The 19,070-nt window shown below is 42.1% G+C and overlaps 1 long non-coding RNA gene across 1 annotated transcript; it reads right to left on the reverse strand.

Moving 5' to 3' along the window:
• Nucleotides 1-8,996: 8,996 nt before the first annotated feature.
• On the reverse strand, nt 8,997-18,373 carry LOC117523572. Its single transcript, XR_004564547.1, has 2 exons — nt 18,122-18,373; nt 8,997-9,104 (listed from the first exon to the last, which is right to left on the reverse strand). It is a non-coding gene; the product is annotated as an uncharacterized LOC117523572 (long non-coding RNA).
• Nucleotides 18,374-19,070: the final 697 nt, after the last annotated feature.

The following is a 19,070-nucleotide window of genomic DNA, read 5'->3' on the forward strand; positions in this document are numbered from 1 at the left end:
TAAATTCCTTGCAATTGAATGTTGAGAAACATTGTTCTTAAAGTGTTGGACTATTTTTTCACACAGTTGTTCACAAAGTGGTGATTCTCACCCCATCTTTGCTTGTGAACGGCTGAGCCTTTTGAGGATGCTCCTTTTATACCCAATCATGACACTCACCTGTTTCCAATTAACCTGTTCACCTGTGGAATGTTCCAAACAGGTGCTCTTTGAGCATTCATCAGCTTTCCCAGTCTTTTGTTGCCCCTGTCCCAGCTTTTTTGAAATGTGTTGCATTTCAAAATGAGCAAATATTTGCACAAAAACAAAAAGGTCTATCAGTTTGAACGTTAAATAATTTGTTTTTGTGGTGTATTCAATTGAATTTAGGTTGAAGAGGATTTGCAAATCATTGTATTCTATTTTTTATTGACATTTTACACACTGTCCCAACTTGATTGGAATTGGGGCTGTAAATTAATTTCCATATTCCATATTCTGGAAATGTGTTAATGTCCATCTCTTGTCCTCATTGGACAGTTTGTTCATAATGCCTCCATGCTGCAGCAATAAACACTTTGATGATGCCGATTTTCTCATTTATGTTCAAGTGCATCATTCATGAATTCATCAGTGGTGACAGACTTATTAGGGGTCCAAGCCTGGCAGGACTGGAGACAGCAGTTGCAAAGCACCACTGTTCCCAGTCCCAGTATGTCTGGCAACCACATCGTTTATTTGTTTGTTGTTTTTTCCTTTTTATTTTCTCCCACTAAATGCAATAATGGAGTATAAACCATACAAGCTGGAGAGGCATCACTTTCAGAACTGGTACAAAACCCTACTTGTAACTCAGACATAAAAAAGTTAATGTTATATGGACATTATAGGGCGTGCTATAGCAGCACAGTTGTGTTTTGGCCTGTAACTCCCAAACCGTACATTGCACATTTAAGTGTCTTATATGGATGTGTTCACTGGCTCAAGCCGAATGTGCACCCAGTAGATTCTGAGTGCCAGTCCCAAGCCCAGATAAATAAGAAGGGCAGAAAGAGGCAGGGTGTTAATCTTATATATATATATATATATATATATATATATATATATATATATATATATATATATATATATATATATATATATATATATATATATATATATATATCTCAGCCACCTGGGGTGTGCAGCCAGTGCACTCTGAGTGGTCATCCCAAGCCTGGATAAATGAGTAAGGTTGTGTCAGGAAGGGCATCTGGTGTACAACAAGCCAACCCAACCACACAGATTATAAATCAAATTTCCATACCAGATTGCTCGAGTCCCAGGTTAATGACTGCCACTGGTGCCGCTGCCAACAGGGTGCCAGCGGAAATTGGGCTACTGCTGGGTTAAGAAGAGGAGGAGGAGGAGTACATGTTCACAGACAGAGGGAGAAGAGGAAAACTAGAAGGGTAGAAGTGAGAGTCGGGACTTTGAATGTTGGCAATATGACTTGTACAGGGAGAGAGCTGGCTGATATGATGGGAAGGAGAAAGGTAGACATACTGTGTGTGCAAGAGACCAAGTGGAAAGGAAGTAACAGCAGGAACATAGGCATGGGTTCAAGTTGTTGTATGATGGTGTGGGTAGCAAAAGAAATGACACTGGGTTCATTTTAAAGGAAGAGTATGTTAAGAGTGTGTTGAAGGTAAAGCAAGTGTCCAACAGGGTGATAAGAGTAAAGATGGAAATTGAAAGGGTGATGATGAATATCATCAATGCATATGCCCCACAGGTATGTTGCGAGACAGTCAAGAAAGAAGATTTGTGGAGTGACTTAGATGAGGTGGTGGAGAGTGTGCCCAAGCATGAAAGAGTGATGATAGGAGCAGACTTCAATGGGCATGTTGGTGAAGGGAACAGAGGTGATGAGGAAGTAATGTGTAGATATGGTATCAAGGACAGGAATGTGGAAGGGCAGATGGTAGTTGATTTTGCAAAAAAGGATGGAAATGGCTATGGTGAATACCTACTTTAAGAAAAGGGAGGAGCATAGGGTGACATAAGAGTGGAGGAAGGTGCACATAGGTGGACATTCTTTGTAGGAGATGCAAGCTAAAACAAATTGGAGACTGTAAAGTGGTGGCAGGAGAGAGTGTAGCTAGACAGCATAGGATGGTGGTTTGTAGGATGGCTTTAGAGATAAGAAGAAAGTGAGAACTTAAAGGATCAGATGATGTAAGCTGAAGGAGGAAGACTGTTGTGTGAAATTCAGTGAGCAGATGAGAGAGGCACTGGATGGAGGGGAAACAGTTTTGGGCAACTGGAAAAGTACTGCCCATGTGGTGAGGGAGACAGCTAGGCAGGTACTGGGTGTGACATCTGGACAGTGGAAGGAAGACGAGATTTTGTGGTGGAACAAAGATGTCCAGGAAAGCACTAGGAAAAAAGGTGAAAAGAATTGAGATAGTCAGAGAAATGAAGAACGTAGACAGGAATACAAGGAGATGCGGCACAAGGTGAAAAGAGAAGAGACTAAAGCTAAAGAAAAGGCATATTGCGAGCTGTACAAGAAGTTGAATAGTAAGGAAGAAGAAAAGGACCTGTACCGATTGGCCAGACAACGGGACTGAGTTGTAAAGGATGTGCAGCAGGTTAGGGTGGTAAAAAATGCAGATGGCAATGTGCTTAAAAGCGAGTATTATGTGATGAGAAGGCGGAGGGAATATTTTGATCTTTTGACCTGATAAATGAAGAAAATGAGAGAGAGAAAAGTCTGGATGATGTGGTAAGAGTAAATCAGGAAGTACAAGAGATTAGTAAGGATTAAGTGAGGGCTGCTATGAAGAGGATGAGGAGTGGAAAGGCAGTTGGTCCAGATGACATTCCAGTGGAGGCATGGAAATGCCTAGGAGAGATGGCAGTGGAGTTTCTAACCAGAATGTTTAATAAAATCTTGGAAGTAAGAGGATGCCTGAGGAGTGGAGAAGAAGTGTGCTGGTTCCTATTTTTAAGAACAAGGGTGATGTGCAGAGCTGCAGTAACTACAGAGGCATAAAGTTGATCAGCCACAGCATGAAGTTATGGGAAAGAGTAGTAGAAGCTAGGCTTAGAAAACAGGTGAAGATCTGTGAGCAGCAACATGGTTTCATGCCGAGGAAGAGCACTACAGATGCAATGTTTGCTCTGAGAATACTGTTGGAGAAGTATAGAGAAGGCCAGAAGGAGTTACATAGTGTGTTTGTGGATTTCGACAAAGCTCATGACAGGGTGCCAAGAGGAAGTCTGGAGTGACAGAGAGGTATGTGAGGGTAGGGCAGGGCATGTACAAGGATCGTGTGACAGCAGTGAGATGCGCAGTAGGAATGACAGATTCATTAAAGGTGGAGGTGGAATTACACCAAGGATCAGTTCTGAGTCCTTTCTTGTTCGCAGTGGTGATGGGCAGGTTGACGGATGAGATCAAACAGCAGTCTCCATGGAGTATGATGTTTGCATATGACACTGTGATCTGTAGTGATAGTAGAGAGCAAGTTGAGTCTAAGGATGGGTATCGAGAACCGGTTCCTTTCGGGTATCGTTAAGAAATGATTCGATCCACCGACATCAATAAGCTTTGTGCTTAACGATTCTGTTATCGGTCCTTCAGAGTGTAAGTAAGTAAGTAAGTAAGTAAGCTTTATTTATATAGCACTTTTCACAGACCAAGGTCACAAAGTGCTTCACACGATATAACTAGACAATAAAAACAACATATACAAATATAGAACAATAAAATAAATTGACACTAAAATGCCAGTTTAAAGAAATGTTTCTTTATTTGCTGTCTAAAAACATCCACAGAATCCAGTGAGCGAAGAGAACAGGGAAGCTCATTCCAGAGGCGAGGTGCCACAGCTTTAAAAGATCTGTCCCCTCGAGTTTTAATACAAGTTCGGGAAACCATCAGCAGGTTCTGATTGGAAGACCTCAAACTCCTGCTGGAAACATAAGGCTGGATCAGGTCCTTAAGGTATTCCGGTGCCTGCCCATGTAGAGCTCTAAAGGTCAGCATGAGGATTTTGTAATTTATCCTGTAAAAACAGGGAGCCAATGTAAAGACTTGAGGACAGGAGTAATATGCATTCTCCTGTGGGCGCAGGTAAGAAGTCGTGCAGCAGAATTTTGCACTACCTGCAGGCGGGCTAGCTCTTTCTTATTGAGGCATGTAAAGAGACTGTTACAATAATCAAGTCGCAAAGAAACAAATGCATGCACAATCATCTCTAGCTCATTAAAAGCCACCATTTTGCGTAATTTGGAAATGTTCTGAATTTGGAAAAAACATTTCTTAACGAGCTGCCTAGTGTGATGTTCCAAAGACATCCCTCCATCCAAAATGACACCCAGGTTACGCAGGCTGCCTTTAACAGAGCTGCTCAGATTACCAAGGTGCTTCTTAATGACAGACATAGCATTGTCTGGAGCTACAATCAATGTCTCAGTCTTATTAGAATTCAACTGCAGGCTGTTTTCAGTAAGCCATTCTGTAATTTTAGTGAGACAACTAATGAGAGAACAAATTTTCTGTGCTTCAGTTGTCTTAAAAGAACAGTACAGCTGCAAGTCATCGGCATACAAATGGTAGGACACATCGCAGAACTGCTGGATCAGCTTACCAAGAGGAAGGATATACAGCAGGAACAAAATCAGACCCAGGACTGAGCCCTGCGGGACACCCCACAAAATATCAGCAGATTCAGACATCACATTGTTCACAGAAACACTAAAAGTTCTACCAACCAAGTAAGAGCTAAACCACTCTAATACAGGACCTGACATGCCAACCGTATCCCTCAATCTATTAATCAAAATGCCATGGTATCGAATGCAGATGACAGATCCAATAAAACCAGCACAGAACATTTACCACTATCAGCGGCCATCATAATGTCACTAGCCACCTTCAACAGGGCAGTTTCCGTGGAATGAAACTCACGGTACCCGGACTGAAATGTGTCATAGATGTTGTTAGTCTGCAAAATAATTTAAGTTGGACACAGACCACCTTTTCCAAGACTTTAGCCAAAAAGGGGGTCTTTCATATTGGCCTAAAGTTCTTCAGTTCCATAGAGTCCAATCCTGCTTTCTTTAGCCGTGGTTCCACAACAGCATGTTTAAAAGAACATGGAAACACACCAGTCGACAAAGACATATTGAACATTTTAACAATACAAGGCCCAATAGCGTCAAAAACATTCATAAACAATCTAAAAGGAAGTACATCCAAAATACCAGAGGTTGCTTTCATTATGTTGATGACAGATAGAATGTCCTCAATTGTAACAGGTCCAGCATTGAGGGGGAGGTCCCAAATACCGGGAACCACAACAACAGGGCAATAACAGCGGCAAACTATCTTTTATGACTCTGACTTTGTCAATGAAGAAATTAAGGAACTCATCACTACTTGTTTTAGGAAGAACAGGAGTTACAGCAGCAGCAGGTGACACAATAGAGCTGATTGTGTCAAAGAGCACTTTGGGATTTCTCTTATTTGAGGCAATCAGCTGATAAAAACAGCTTTCCCTGGCCTCCTCTAACATCTTATTTAAGGAGGATATTAGATCTCTTAAATGTAGCCTGTGGACCTCCAATTTTGTTGATTTCCATAAACGTTCAATCTGGCAACATAATCTCCTTTGATTCATAATCGCATCATTGATCCAAGGAGTGGCCGTTGTTTTGGCGGGTGTTTGTCAGGAAAATGATTATTTCTCTACACTGATTACAGACCCTGCAACGGGTCCGTAATAAACTTTTCTGCAGCGCGGCTTTGCTTTGAACCTTGAACCAATCAAAGCAGTGGTTCGCAGATTGAAGCAATGCTTCAATCTATTGCTTCGTTTATTCTTTCTTTCTTTCGCTTAATTTTCCCACGCTAAAACCCTAAAGAGCATACGTCTGTGAGTATTATTTACCTTTTCTATGTTAAACTGACCTGTTATGGTCTTCTAAAACAGTTGATAGATGTATTTTATAATTTAAAAATGGGAGTGATGCTAACGCGTTAGCATGTCTATGGCATTTTCAATGTTAAAAGTTAGCATTAAGCAGTTGCAGCTGTCATCACTTTCAGGTGCATTTGTTTCCAAATTGTAATATTTCTTAAATTTATTTTTGTTTGTATATTAATAATCTAATGATTATTATATACAATTTTAGAGAAAGAGACAAAAAGAACCTGAATAGAAACACAACAGAAAATATAATAATAATAATAATTTATTAATTTATATAGAGGGTTTGCAATCACGTGACTGATTTGCTGCAGGACAGGTGCTGTCTCCATTCTGGATCACAAGGAGGCTGACGCGTGATAGAAAAATGGAGAGAATGTACAGTTATTCCGATGCTTTAAATCCTCGAGATAAAGCCATTTATCGTGATAGATGTGTAGCAGTTGGTTCAGTGGATCTGTATCTTATACCAGATAATGAATTTAGTGGTGATGTAACGAACTGGCCGACAGTGTCACACTGTGATATTGTGAAGAGCATCACAGCGGAGCTCTGAAAGCGGAGGTCGCCTTGAAGTCCTGATCGATTTCTCTCACCAGGCGCTAGAAGGGCAGCTTGTGGATCAGCAGCTCAGTGCTCGAGTACCACAATGTAAATAACCATCCATATTGGAAGCATTCTTGTGTTATCCTCTGCAGTATTTTTATGTATTCTTATATAATTTTATTGCTGAACAAAATAAGATAAAATTCTGGGAGCAATGGATTTCTGGTAGCGGCGGATCTCTCTCAGCGCCACGGTGCCATGAGTCTTCCTCACACCGACGTTGAAGCTTCTGCAAGTGTTCGCCAAATGCACGTAGCGTATCACAGCGGCCACCGCGTCGTAATCCAGAATGGCCACGGGACACAAAATGACGTGACAGATACGTCACATGAAAACCCTCTATAGCGCCAAATCACGAGTAATCGCCTCAAGACACTTCACAAACATTTAAAAGCAGAATAAAATGAAATAAGATTAAAGCACAATAAAAAAATGTAACCATAAATTAAAAAAGACACACAATCATTTAAAATACTAATGATAAAACAGGGAGAACAAATGTGTCTTCAGCCTAGCTTTAAAAGTCTCCATAGAGTCCGACTGTCGTATCAGCGCAGGCAGATCATTCCACAGAGCTGGGGCGCGGTGATAAAAAGCTCTGTAACCTGCTGACTTTTTCTTCACCCTTGGGACACACAATAGTCCTGCACCCTGTGAACACAGAGCCCTAGACGGCACATAGGACTCAACCAGGCTGGCCAGATAGGAGGGTGCCAGTCCGTGAACAATTTTATAGGCCAATAGTAATACTTTAAAATCTGATGTCAAAGAGACCGGTAGCCAGTGAAGGGATGCCAGAACCGGTGTAATATGGTCAAACCTTCTGCTTCGTGTCAGAAGTCTGGCAGCAGCATTTTGAACCAGTTGAAGACCCCTGATGCTGGACTGTGGTAAACCAGAAAACAAAGCATTACAATAGTCCAATCTAGAAGAAACAAAAGCATGAATCAGAGTCTCAGCATCAACCATAGACAGGATGGGACGAATCGTTGCTATATTTCTTAGATGAAAGAAAGCAGTCCTTGTAATGTCCCTAATGTGGAGGTCAAAGGACAACGTAGAATCAAAAATTACCCCAAGGTTCCTCACTTTGTCAGTATGATGTATAACACATGAACCTCCTCTTCCTTTCAGGGTGGATCCTGGTGGAGTCCGATGGCTGAGACCAGGTCTGAGGAAGTGTAAGTCTGTTTGTACTTTGATCCAATGAGCGAGCTTTGCGCCATGTTACTTTGCTCATAATATGTTATTCCTGGGGGATATCTGAGGATAATCCCACATGAAACATGTTTGTTGCAATTAGTGGTGGGTTGGAGCCTTAAATTGAATAATTTGACTGGACTCCTATCCAAGGTCTCACCCATGTGGTGTAGTCTTGCCTTTTTCTTTGCCTCTGCTTACTTTATACTTTAAATATCGAGGTGGCGGAGGATTAGCCGCAAAGCTAACAGCGACCTACCCAGGCCGGCGGCGTTCCATCCAGGCCCGCAGCGACGGCGGAGGCAACCCATCCAGGCTCGCGGCAGAGGCGATCCATCCAGGCCCGCGGCATTGGCGACCCATCCAGGCCCGCGGCGTCGGCGGAGGTGAACCATCCAGGCCCGCGGCGTCGGCAATCCATCCAGGCCCGCGGCGGAGGCGATCCATCCAGGCCCGCGGCGGAGGCGTCGGCGACCCATCCAGGCCTGCGGCGTCAGTGGAGGCGATCCATCCAGGCCTGCGGCGTCGGTGGAGACGATCCATCCAGGCCCGCGGCATCGGCAGAGGTGACCCATCCAGGCCCGCGGTGTCGGCAACCCATACAGGCCCACGGCGTCGGCGACCCATACAGGCCCGCGGCGTCGGCGACCCATCCAGGCCCGCGGCGTCGGCGGAGGTTAACTAGCTCTGCTAGCTATCGGCTACCCTAAAGCTAAGTCACTCTACTCGTCGTCATGTCACCTAAAAGAACCCCATTAGTGGAGGAGAATGAGGACATCAGGAAGGCACTTGACTTTCTTTCACATGAGATTAAATCAAAACAAGACAAGATTTTGCAACTTGTGGAGGAAGTTGCAAAATTACGGGTGCAGGTCGAGGAGAAGGATAGGAAAATCGCAGCCCTGGAATGAAGAGTGGATGATTTGGAATAATACTCAAGAATAAATGATGTTATTGTGACTGGGTTGAAGATAAAACCCCGGTCATATGCGCAAGCTGTGACTGCAAACAGCGTGGACAGAGCCGGCGAGCTGGAGATGAGCTCTGCGGAGCAACAAGTGGCAGCTTTTCTCGCGACCAGAGACATTCATCTGGACGTGGACACCATCGAGGCTTGCCACCCTCTCTCAGCTAAGGACAACAACATGCCAGCTCTGATTCTGAGGTTTGTGAGCAGAAAAAACAAAATTGCACTAATGAAACAAGGGAAAAAGCTAAAGGGCAGAGAATGTTTATCTGAACGACCATTTAATAAAAAGGAATGCTGATATTGCCAAGAAAGCCAGATATTTACGGAAACAAAATAAAATACAGAATACATGGGTTATGAACTGTAAAGTACTCGTATACATTAAACTTAAAGGTACATGTTAAGGATTTTATATATATATATATATGTTATCACTGTTAAACATTTGTACCTTCGTCTTCTTTCTTATGAAAACGGTGTTGTGCTGTTTGCACTTCACCCTGAGAATGTATGTGTTATTCAACCTTGTTTTAGCTTTGTCTTCTTTCTCATGAGAACGGTGTTGTGCTGTTTTGCACCTGTCTTAACCAAGCCTGAGAATTCAATTTTGTTTTAGCACTCTGGGGTCAATCTGAGCTGGGAATGAAGGGCTGGATGTACTTATTATTATAATATAACTTTGTTTTCGCAGCCTCTTAACGACTGGGAGTAAGAGAACGTTTTGACTGTTGTGATGTGGTGCTTAGTGTGAAGGAGTGTGAAGGACAGGACACTTCAGGCAGATGCAGAACAGCTGATAACTGCAACAGACGAACGAGATGTGCTGACCTGTGTAAAAGAAAGTGTCCTTCCTTACAGCTGCACTTATTGACGTATGCGTTTATGTTACGGGAAGAAACTTGTCTTGTCTCACCCCCACCCTTAGGACAAGTTTTTTGTTTATGTGATGAGGGCGTCTCTTAATAAAAAGAGCGGAAAAGCAGGCCAGACTTTAGTGTAGCCTTGGTGTACAGCCTGGCCGCACTCCGCGCGTAAAATTTGACTTTCTGTCTCACTGGTGTTTCTTGACTCTGTTTGTCTTGTTAAAGGTTTTAAAAATGTTTGGAGGAGAAAATACCCAACATTGACTGGGGGCTCGTCCGGGATCTCAACAATACCGGAGGTGTCCAGCGGAGGTCGTCAAGTCCAGACGTAAATCCTTGGCCAAGGTCCGATCGATTGATCGTGTCTGCAATTGTCGACCACCGTTGGCATCGTCTGGTTGACGGGATTTTCCCGAAGAAGACAGACAGGAAGTCGAGTCAGTGAGTAGAATTTCTTTGTAAACAGTACTGAGTGAGTGGTGATCAGATCACATAAACAGTTAAATTCCGCAAGCGATGATACAGAATCGTCTGTTAATGCAAAGCAGTTAAACTCTGTAAGGAGGGTGCGGACTCCTCTGTTTATATACGCGTACCGGTAGGGGATAAAAGTGATCACATAAAACAGTTAAACTCCGTAAGCGATGATACAGAATCGTCTGTTAATGAAACACAGTTAAACTCTGTAAGGAGGGCGGACTCCTCTACGGTTGCGAGGGACGCAAGTAGTTAAATTCCGGAAGGAGGATACGGACTCCTCTGTTTTAATACGTAAAGGAAATCCCGGGTAGAAATACGTGCACTGTAAAAAAGTAGTTAAATTTGGCAGGGACGGCGGAGTCCCCTAATGCAGGACATTAGTTAAATTTCACGGGAGGGCGAGCTCCCCTGGCATAAGAATACGCGTACGATTATTAAAAGTGTTTCTATGTGTAAATAGTGTTTTGTGTAAGTGTGAATAACTGTGTGAAAGTGTAATACTTTGGACAACGTTAGTGACAGCCGTGCGTGTGGAAGCAGAGGCAAGTGATTCCGCTTCCTACGGGGAGGTGAAAGGAATCAACCACACGACGGCAAATTAATTGTCACGTCCAAAGAAAGTGTGAAAACTTCAGATTTAGAACACCCTAGGTGTGCCCCCGTCTGAAGTCCAAATTATAACAAGGGATAATAAAAATGGGGGGTAAGACGTCTAAAAATAAGGAAAATTTATCAACTGACGACTGGAAATTTATGGAAGCAAAAAAAAAATCCAAGACCAACAAAAAATTGGAGACCTGGATTAATAAACATGACTTTGACGGACGACTGAACCTGATCAGCATACAGAAGCTAAAGAAGGAGTTAGAACAGCAACATAAAGGTGATGAGAAAAAGATGCAGAAAGTAGGGGCAGATTTAGTGGCATTTTGGGAGGAGGAAGCAGAGAACAGACAGAAGGGAGCAGAGAAGCGACGATTAGAGAAAGCAAGGAAAAAGAAAGCTGTAGGTAAGGCAGAAGAAGATGTGATAATTCAGCGCAGAGAACCACAACAGCCTCAACAATCACCGCTGGCTGGATCGTCGGTGACAACAACACCTTTATCTCCTCTACCAGAGGATGACGATGTACCGCCACCACAGTATGATTTAGCAGTAAAACCTAAGATAAAAAGTGAAAAACCAGAAAAACCAGAAAAACCACAAACACGCAGTCAAGCGAAAGTGCCCACAGCCCCTCCCATGGTGGAACACAGTGACCAGGGAGGTGCCTATCCTATGATAGAAGTACCAAATCCTCGTGCAGGAACAGCAGGACAGCGATCAACCATGCTCGTATATCGAACATGGAATGCTGATAATATCAAAGCAGCAGTCGACATGATACCATCGCCACATGTCGATATCGAGGGATTTATGCAGGATATAGAAAACATTAGAAGTTCTTACCACCTTAGTGGACCTGAAGTCCAACAGGTGTGGATGAAAGCATGTGGCCCTAAAATGGAGTCAGATACGCGGAGACTGGAATCCTGCAGACCAGGATGGCGTACCATTGCCACATGATGATCCAGTCTTGAAAACAAGAGTGGAAGCTATGATTACACGTGCAAAAGGTGTGTTAGGACCAAAGATAAATTATACTGAAATTACCAGGACAACTCAGAAAGAAGGAGAGCCATGGATAGAGTTTAGATGCAGATTTGAGAGTGTATTTAGAGTCCATAGTGGCATATTGCCAGGAACACCAGTGTATGAAAACAAATTGAAAAATGTTTCACCTGTGAAGCTGACAATGACCGATTTGATTCATGATGGCAACTCAACAGCTGTCATAACAGTAACAGGTGCCACTGAAGATGTTTTAAAATTGAGATTCACAGGTATGCCTTTGCATGTGTCACTTTGTAAACCATATTTGACAGAATGGCAAGAATTGGGACTGACAGTCATAACAGCTTTGTCAGCCACTGATTGGAGCAGAGTTGGACCACGAACGGAGTTCAGTCCATCAACTAAATTGTATAAAGTGCCAGTTAATGTCTCATTGGTGCTGACAGCTGGAACACACATTAATGTGTCCACTTCACAATCCTGAGTGTTTCAGTTGAGTCCTGAAGAGGATGATCTTCTCTCTTCTGTACCATCAGGATTGTGGACAACAGGTCCTTCAGACGTAGGACTGATAAAAAATGCACAATCTGTAGTTATAAGACCAAAAACAGAATACAGACCATGTGTAAGACAGTATCCATTGAAACCTGATGCAATTGAAGGAATCAGGCCGGTAATAGAGAATTTATTAACAGCAGGAGTAATAGTGCCATGTCCAGATTCACCATGTAACACACCCATATTTCCTGTAAAAAAAAAGGCTCCGCCCTCAGTGGGATGGAGATAGATTCAAGATCTGCAGGCAGTAAATGCTGCTGTGATTAAAAGAGCACCATGTGTACCAGATCCGCACACACTGTTAAGCTCATTGAGATTAAATTCTAGTTGTTTTTCTGTAATAGATATCAGTAATGCATTTTTTTTTTTTTTTTTCTGTACCAGTACACCCAGATAGTAAATTCTGGTTTGCTTTTACCTTTAAAGGACAACGATATACATTTACCAGATTACCGCAGGGGTACGCAGACAGTCCAACTATTTATTCTCAAGTCATGTCAGCATGTTTAGCCAATTTCGTTCCACCGGCAGATAGCCAACTATTAGTGTATGTTGATGACATTCTGATTGCCTCTGACACACGAGAAAACTGCATAACTGACACAGTAGCATTATTATGTTTCTTATTGATAATGGCCACAAAGTGAGTAAAAACAAAGTTCAGTTGTGTAGGGATAAAGTAAAATATTTAGGACATGAATTATCAGCCACAGGGCGTACTATCCTGTCTGACAGGAAGGAAGCAATTTTGCACGCTCCAAAACCACAAACCAAAAAGCAGATGATGTCATTTCTTGGACTGACTAATTACTGCAGGGCATGGATTCCCTGCTATGCAGAATTGACTAGTCCACTTTCTGATTTGATGTACAAGGATGATATTTCAATGTCAACCGTGTTGGAATGGAACAAAGAAGCTGAGGAAGCTTTTGTAAAAGTAAAATAAACATTAGTGTCATCCACAGTTTTGGCACTACCAGATTATAGTAAACCATTCATTCAAACAGCTGATTGTAAGAATGAGTCCATGACTAGTGTTTTGGTTCAAGTGTATGGCTCAAAATTGAGGCCAGTTGCCTACTACTCATCTAAATTGGATGCAGTGGCAAGTGCTCTACCACCATGTGTACAGGCTGTTGTTGCAGCCTTTATGGCTGTTCAAAGTAGCAGTAATGTTGTTCTATTCCATCAGTTGACACTGGAAGTTCCACATGCAGTTTCTGCACTTCTGTTGCAGACAAAAATGAGCCTTTTGTCCCCAGCAAGACATCTTTCGTGCATGTCCTTGCTATTGTCACAACCACACCTTACGGTAGAGCGCTGTACGACATTGAATCCATCCACATTGATACCCTTACCTAAGGATGGTGAGCCGCACAATTGTCTTGATGTGGCTACGGTCTGTACGAAAGCACGCCCAGACCTCCAGGACACACCCATCCCAAACAGTACAATTGTGTATGTGGATGGTTCTTCCACTGACAAAGCTTATGGACAAACACAATCTGGATATGCTGTTGTCACAAATTCAGAAGTATTGGATTCTGCTTCATTGCCATCGTCATTTTCAGCACAAGCAGCTGAATTAGTTGCTTTAACTGCAGCTTGCTATCTGTTTAAAGGTACGGCTGTATCAATTTATACAGACAGCCAGTACGCTTTCAGCACAGTGCATGTGTTTGCAAAACTGTGGGAGGAGCGTGGAATGGTGACATCATCTGGAAAGCCAGTGACTCATGCCACTCTCCTAACTGCCCTACTGCAAGCTGTGAAGTTGCCTCAACGAATTGCTATATGCAAATGTGCGGCTCACACCAAAGGCTCTGACAGTGTTTCAAAAGGAAATGACGTTGCTAACAAAACCGCAAAGGCGGCAACAGCTCTTTCTATTTTTCTCCTATATGACACCCCTCCGGATATGACCACAAAAGAAACCCATATTGCCAAAAAATATGTTTAAATGGGCAGCTATTATGAGCCATGGCGTGACGCATGTCTCATCAGGGGGTATGATATCGCAATTGCAATCTATTTTTTGTCTTTATGGGTTCGATGCATATGCAAAACAGCATTGTAGAGCATGCATGACATGTGCAAAACACAACTCACAAGGCAATTTGAGACCCCAAAGAGGCAAATTTCCAACACCACAATATCCCTTTCAAGTGATTCATATGGATTATATACAGCTGAGTAAACATGAAGGGAAGGAATTTTGTTTAGTCATAATTGATGCCTTCTCAAAATGGGTAGAATTGTTCCCTACAAAACATGCAGGTGCACTTACAGTGGCTAAGGCATTGTGCAAAGACATCATTCCATGATTTGGAATACCAGAAACAGTCTATTCAGATAATGGAGCGCATTTTGTTAATACAATAGTGCAATACGTAGGAGAAGCGCTACAGGTCAATCTCAAAAATCATTGTGCTTATCAACCACACAGTGCCGGATTAGTGGAAAGGACAAAGGGCACATAAAAGGGCGCAATAAAAATAAGATTAAGGAAATGTATAGAAGAGACAAAACAAACCTGGATTGAATGTTGGACCTAGTAAAATTGTATATGAGAATAACACCAACACCATCAGGGTTAACACCATTTGAGATACTTTATGGACGACCATATCGTCTACCAATTTTGACATGGATACTAAAACAGCAGATGAGGAACAAACATTAGCAAATTTTATGAAAAAGACATTAACACAGAAAGAGATAACTTAAACACATTTACTGCCGAATAATTTTGATCTTCCACAGGACGGCCTTCCAGTAGTCTAGCCAGGAGACTGGGTGTTCATCAGAGTCCAGTCCTCGTTGGGAAGGTCTATACCAAGTGCTGTTAACAACACCAACTGCAGTAAAGATAGCGGAGAGATCAACGTGGATACATCACTGTAAGATACAGCGTGTGTTGGCGGCCTCCACAGTGGAAGGGGAAGTCTGGCTACAAAGGGAGTCTATTTAATTAGCAATAGATTGTCTCAATGCCAGTGAAGCAGGGAGATCCTTGCACTATTAGGTGAGGTGGTTAACAACACTGTATCCTAGCAATCATGACTGAACTACAGCAGACCCCGGAGCGGCGTGCTCAGCGCCGCCGCTGCCGGACTGTTGGTAGGGCAGCCGGTTGCGTTGTGATCTTAGTGTGTTTCGTGCTCCTCGGATTCCTGGCCTGGTGGAATGGAATTACGTTACTAATTGTTATGTTTGTTCACAGATACCTATATCCTCAACACACCCAGCTCTGACGGCTAAACCGTACCCTGCTAGGGTGACAGAATGTCTTATCATACGGATGCATAATCAAACTGTATTTCGGGGGCAGCAGTTCTCAGCAAATCTGATAAGATGTAACACCACTTGCCTCAGTGCAACCACTTATATGATAGGGATTTCAACAGAGGACGTACAAGCGTGCCCAAGTGCTGCTCCATTGACTAGACTGAAGGGAAATGCAAAAATATCATCACGTTAAATTGTCATCACAACGGCCATTCCCAATTTGCTTTTACGGGACAGGGAATAAAAATGTAGGTAAAATTAAGAAACGTCTGTGTACCCAAACGTATGTTTTATCAAATAATTTAAGCCTAACTAAAACATAATATGTGGATGGTACTTATCTTCATCACATTGGACGGGGATGTAATTATACAGGCTCCTGTCCATGGGGAACGGATGAATCATGTGCTTATGTTAGTAAGTTTTTGCTACCACCTATAAATGGTACTCCGGTGTATGATGACATCTATTGGCTTTATGGTTCCAGACTGTACATGAGTCTCCCACCAAATTGGGGTGGTGTGTGTGCACCTACCCAGGTGACTGACCATACATATGTGGTAGGACCTCCACAGAGAAGAATGGCAGCACCAGACGGAGGAGATTGATATACCCAGATGTGTTACCACATGATCACATGTGGGGCTCGGATGTACTAAAGGACCAAAAAATTGTGGTCTGTAGGAGATAAAATAGCACATTCATTGTTCCCCTGGATAGGAGTGGGAAAAAATTCATTAATGATTGAAACTCTGAATTATCGATTGGGTCTGTTCATGAATGTAACTAAAAAAATAGTAGCAGCTCAAAACACTGAAATAGATGCTTTACGTACCATGGTGATGCAAAATCGCATGGTTTTAGACTTGCTTACTGGTTCACAGGGAGGAGTTTGTGTTCTGCTGAACACAACATGCTGTACTTTCATCCCAGACTCCATTCATTCAGTGGATATGCAGGACGCATTGGAAGAGCTGAATAAACTTCGTGATGCAATGCATAAAGACACCCTAGCCGTGAACCGGTGGAATCCCTGGTCCTGGTTGACTTCAGGACCATGTTGGCAGTTACTATTGAAAATGGTGACACCAGTTATTATAGTCCTAATTCTGATTGGACTTTGCATGTGTTGTGTGATCCCTTATATCAAAACAATGGTTGGCAAAATGGTGTCAAATACATTTGTACAGTGTAATCTGGCCTTCCAACAAACTATGCCAAAATATCAAGCATTGAAACAGTCAGACCTTAGTGGAGAAAACTGTAATGACTGTACTGAGAATTATGATGATATTGAAAAGCTCACAACTCCAGTTCAAGCTTGAACTGTTGACGTGATGAGTTAACACACTCTTAGCCTATGAAGCTTTAGCTGAAAAAGTAATAAGACAAGTGGTGTAGTCGAATAATACAGAAAAAACAGTTCATTTATACCAGTCGGTAGGAGTGATGTATGGTGGTGGTGTGGTGATAACAGAATCTTTGACAGACTGCCACGAAATGTGTCAGGTTATTGTGCATTAATATCATTATTGTTACCCATGACCCCTGAAGACGTTACGACATATGCAGCCTCTCTTATTCCTGAGGATTGGCAGAAAGGCATAGCCAGACATAGAGTAAAAGAGATTGGAAAGGAGTAGGAAATCCAACATATATTGACGCAATAGGAGTCCCCAGAGGAGTGCCTGACGAGTATAAACTGGTTGATCAAATAGCAGCTGGATTCGAATCTTCCATCTGTTGGTGGTGTTCAATTAATAAAAACGTGGACAGAATAGATTAAGTTAATAAACTAACTAACTAAGCTGGGTGATGCCTACTGTATGTTTAACAGGTGATAAACAGGTGGGAAATGTTAAGGATTTTATATATATATATATATGTTATCACTGTTAAACATTTATACCTTCGTCTTCTTTCTTATGAAAACGGTGTTGTGCTGTTTGCACTTCACCCTGAGAATGTATGTGTTATTCAACCTTGTTTTAGCTTTGTCTTCTTTCTCATGAGAACGGTGTTGTGCTGTTTTGCACCTGTCTTAACCAAGCCTGAGAATTCAATTTTGTTTTAGCACTCTGGGGTCAATCTGAGCTGGGAATGAAGGGCTGGATGTACTTATTATTATAATATAACTTTGTTTTCGCAGCCTCTTAACGACTGGGAGTAAGAGAACGTTTTGACTGTTGTGATGTGGTGCTTAGTGTGAAGGAGTGTGAAGGACAGGACACTTCAGGCAGATGCAGAACAGCTGATAACTGCAACAGACGAACGAGATGTGCTGACCTGTGTAAAAGAAAGTGTCCTTCCTTACAGCTGCACTTATTGACGTATGCGTTTATGTTACGGGAAGAAACTTGTCTTGTCTCACCCCCACCCTTAGGACAAGTTTTTTGTTTATGTGATGAGGGCGTCTCTTAATAAAAAGAGCGGAAAAGCAGGCCAGACTTTAGTGTAGCCTTGGTGTACAGCCTGGCCGCACTCCGCGCGTAAAATTTGACTTTCTGTCTCACTGGTGTTTCTTGACTCTGTTTGTCTTGTTAAAGGTTTTAAAAATGTTTGGAGGAGAAAATACCCAACAGTACACCTGAGGAAGCTAAGGTATTAGTTATCAAAGACATAGAAGAACTGAATAAATATGAATGAGGATAAAACTGGCTTTTTCTTTTGTTCTGGTTTTGGGTTGATTGTGATTATCGATAGAAATCTATAGATAACATAATGACCATTGACAGTGATCAGTTTATTTCAGCCCAGGAGCTCGGTTTGGAAACATTTACTCACTGTAATTCTGCTTTCTGCCCCTTTGGACTTGAAATCGACCCTGACTCCTTTTTCGGTGAAAAAATAGTACGACAATGTAATTATTTTACAGAACAACAACTCGAAGAGTATAAAATTAACAATGGGGCCTTTTCAATTATACATTTTAATAGTAGAAGTCTTCTTCGGAACATGTCCAGTATAAATGATTGTTTGTCAACAACCAAAAAAAGCTTTTCAGTTATTGCAATCTCAGAAACATGGCTAACGGATGATAACAAAGATTTAGTACATCTGGACGGTTATGAATTGTTTCTAGTTAATAGGTAGATGAAATGGGGCAGAGGCTTACCACTGTATGTAAGGTCTGATTATAACTGCAAACTTGTTAACAATATGTCATTTACAGTGGACAATATTATGGAATGCGTTACTGTGGAAATCACAACCATGAATTCTAATAATATCATTGTTAGCTGCATATCCAGAGCTCCTGGAGCAAACATTGATTCTTTTGAAGAAATAGTCATGGTAACATATAACAAAATCAATAGAAATAAGTATTTATTTGTCTGTGGAGATTTTAATGTAGATTTTTTGAATCCTCACAATCATCCACAAACCACCTCTTTCATAAATTCCTTATACTGTGTTGGGAAAGTGTAAGTACACGGACCCACAACAGGAGGCGCAAATGAACGGACAATGGAATAGGTCAAATAACAACACTTTACTGTTGCGAACGTGCACAACAAATACAACGGATTACAA

This window comes from Thalassophryne amazonica, chromosome 13, assembly GCF_902500255.1.
Source record: "Thalassophryne amazonica chromosome 13, fThaAma1.1, whole genome shotgun sequence".
NCBI lineage: Eukaryota > Metazoa > Chordata > Actinopteri > Batrachoidiformes > Batrachoididae > Thalassophryne > Thalassophryne amazonica.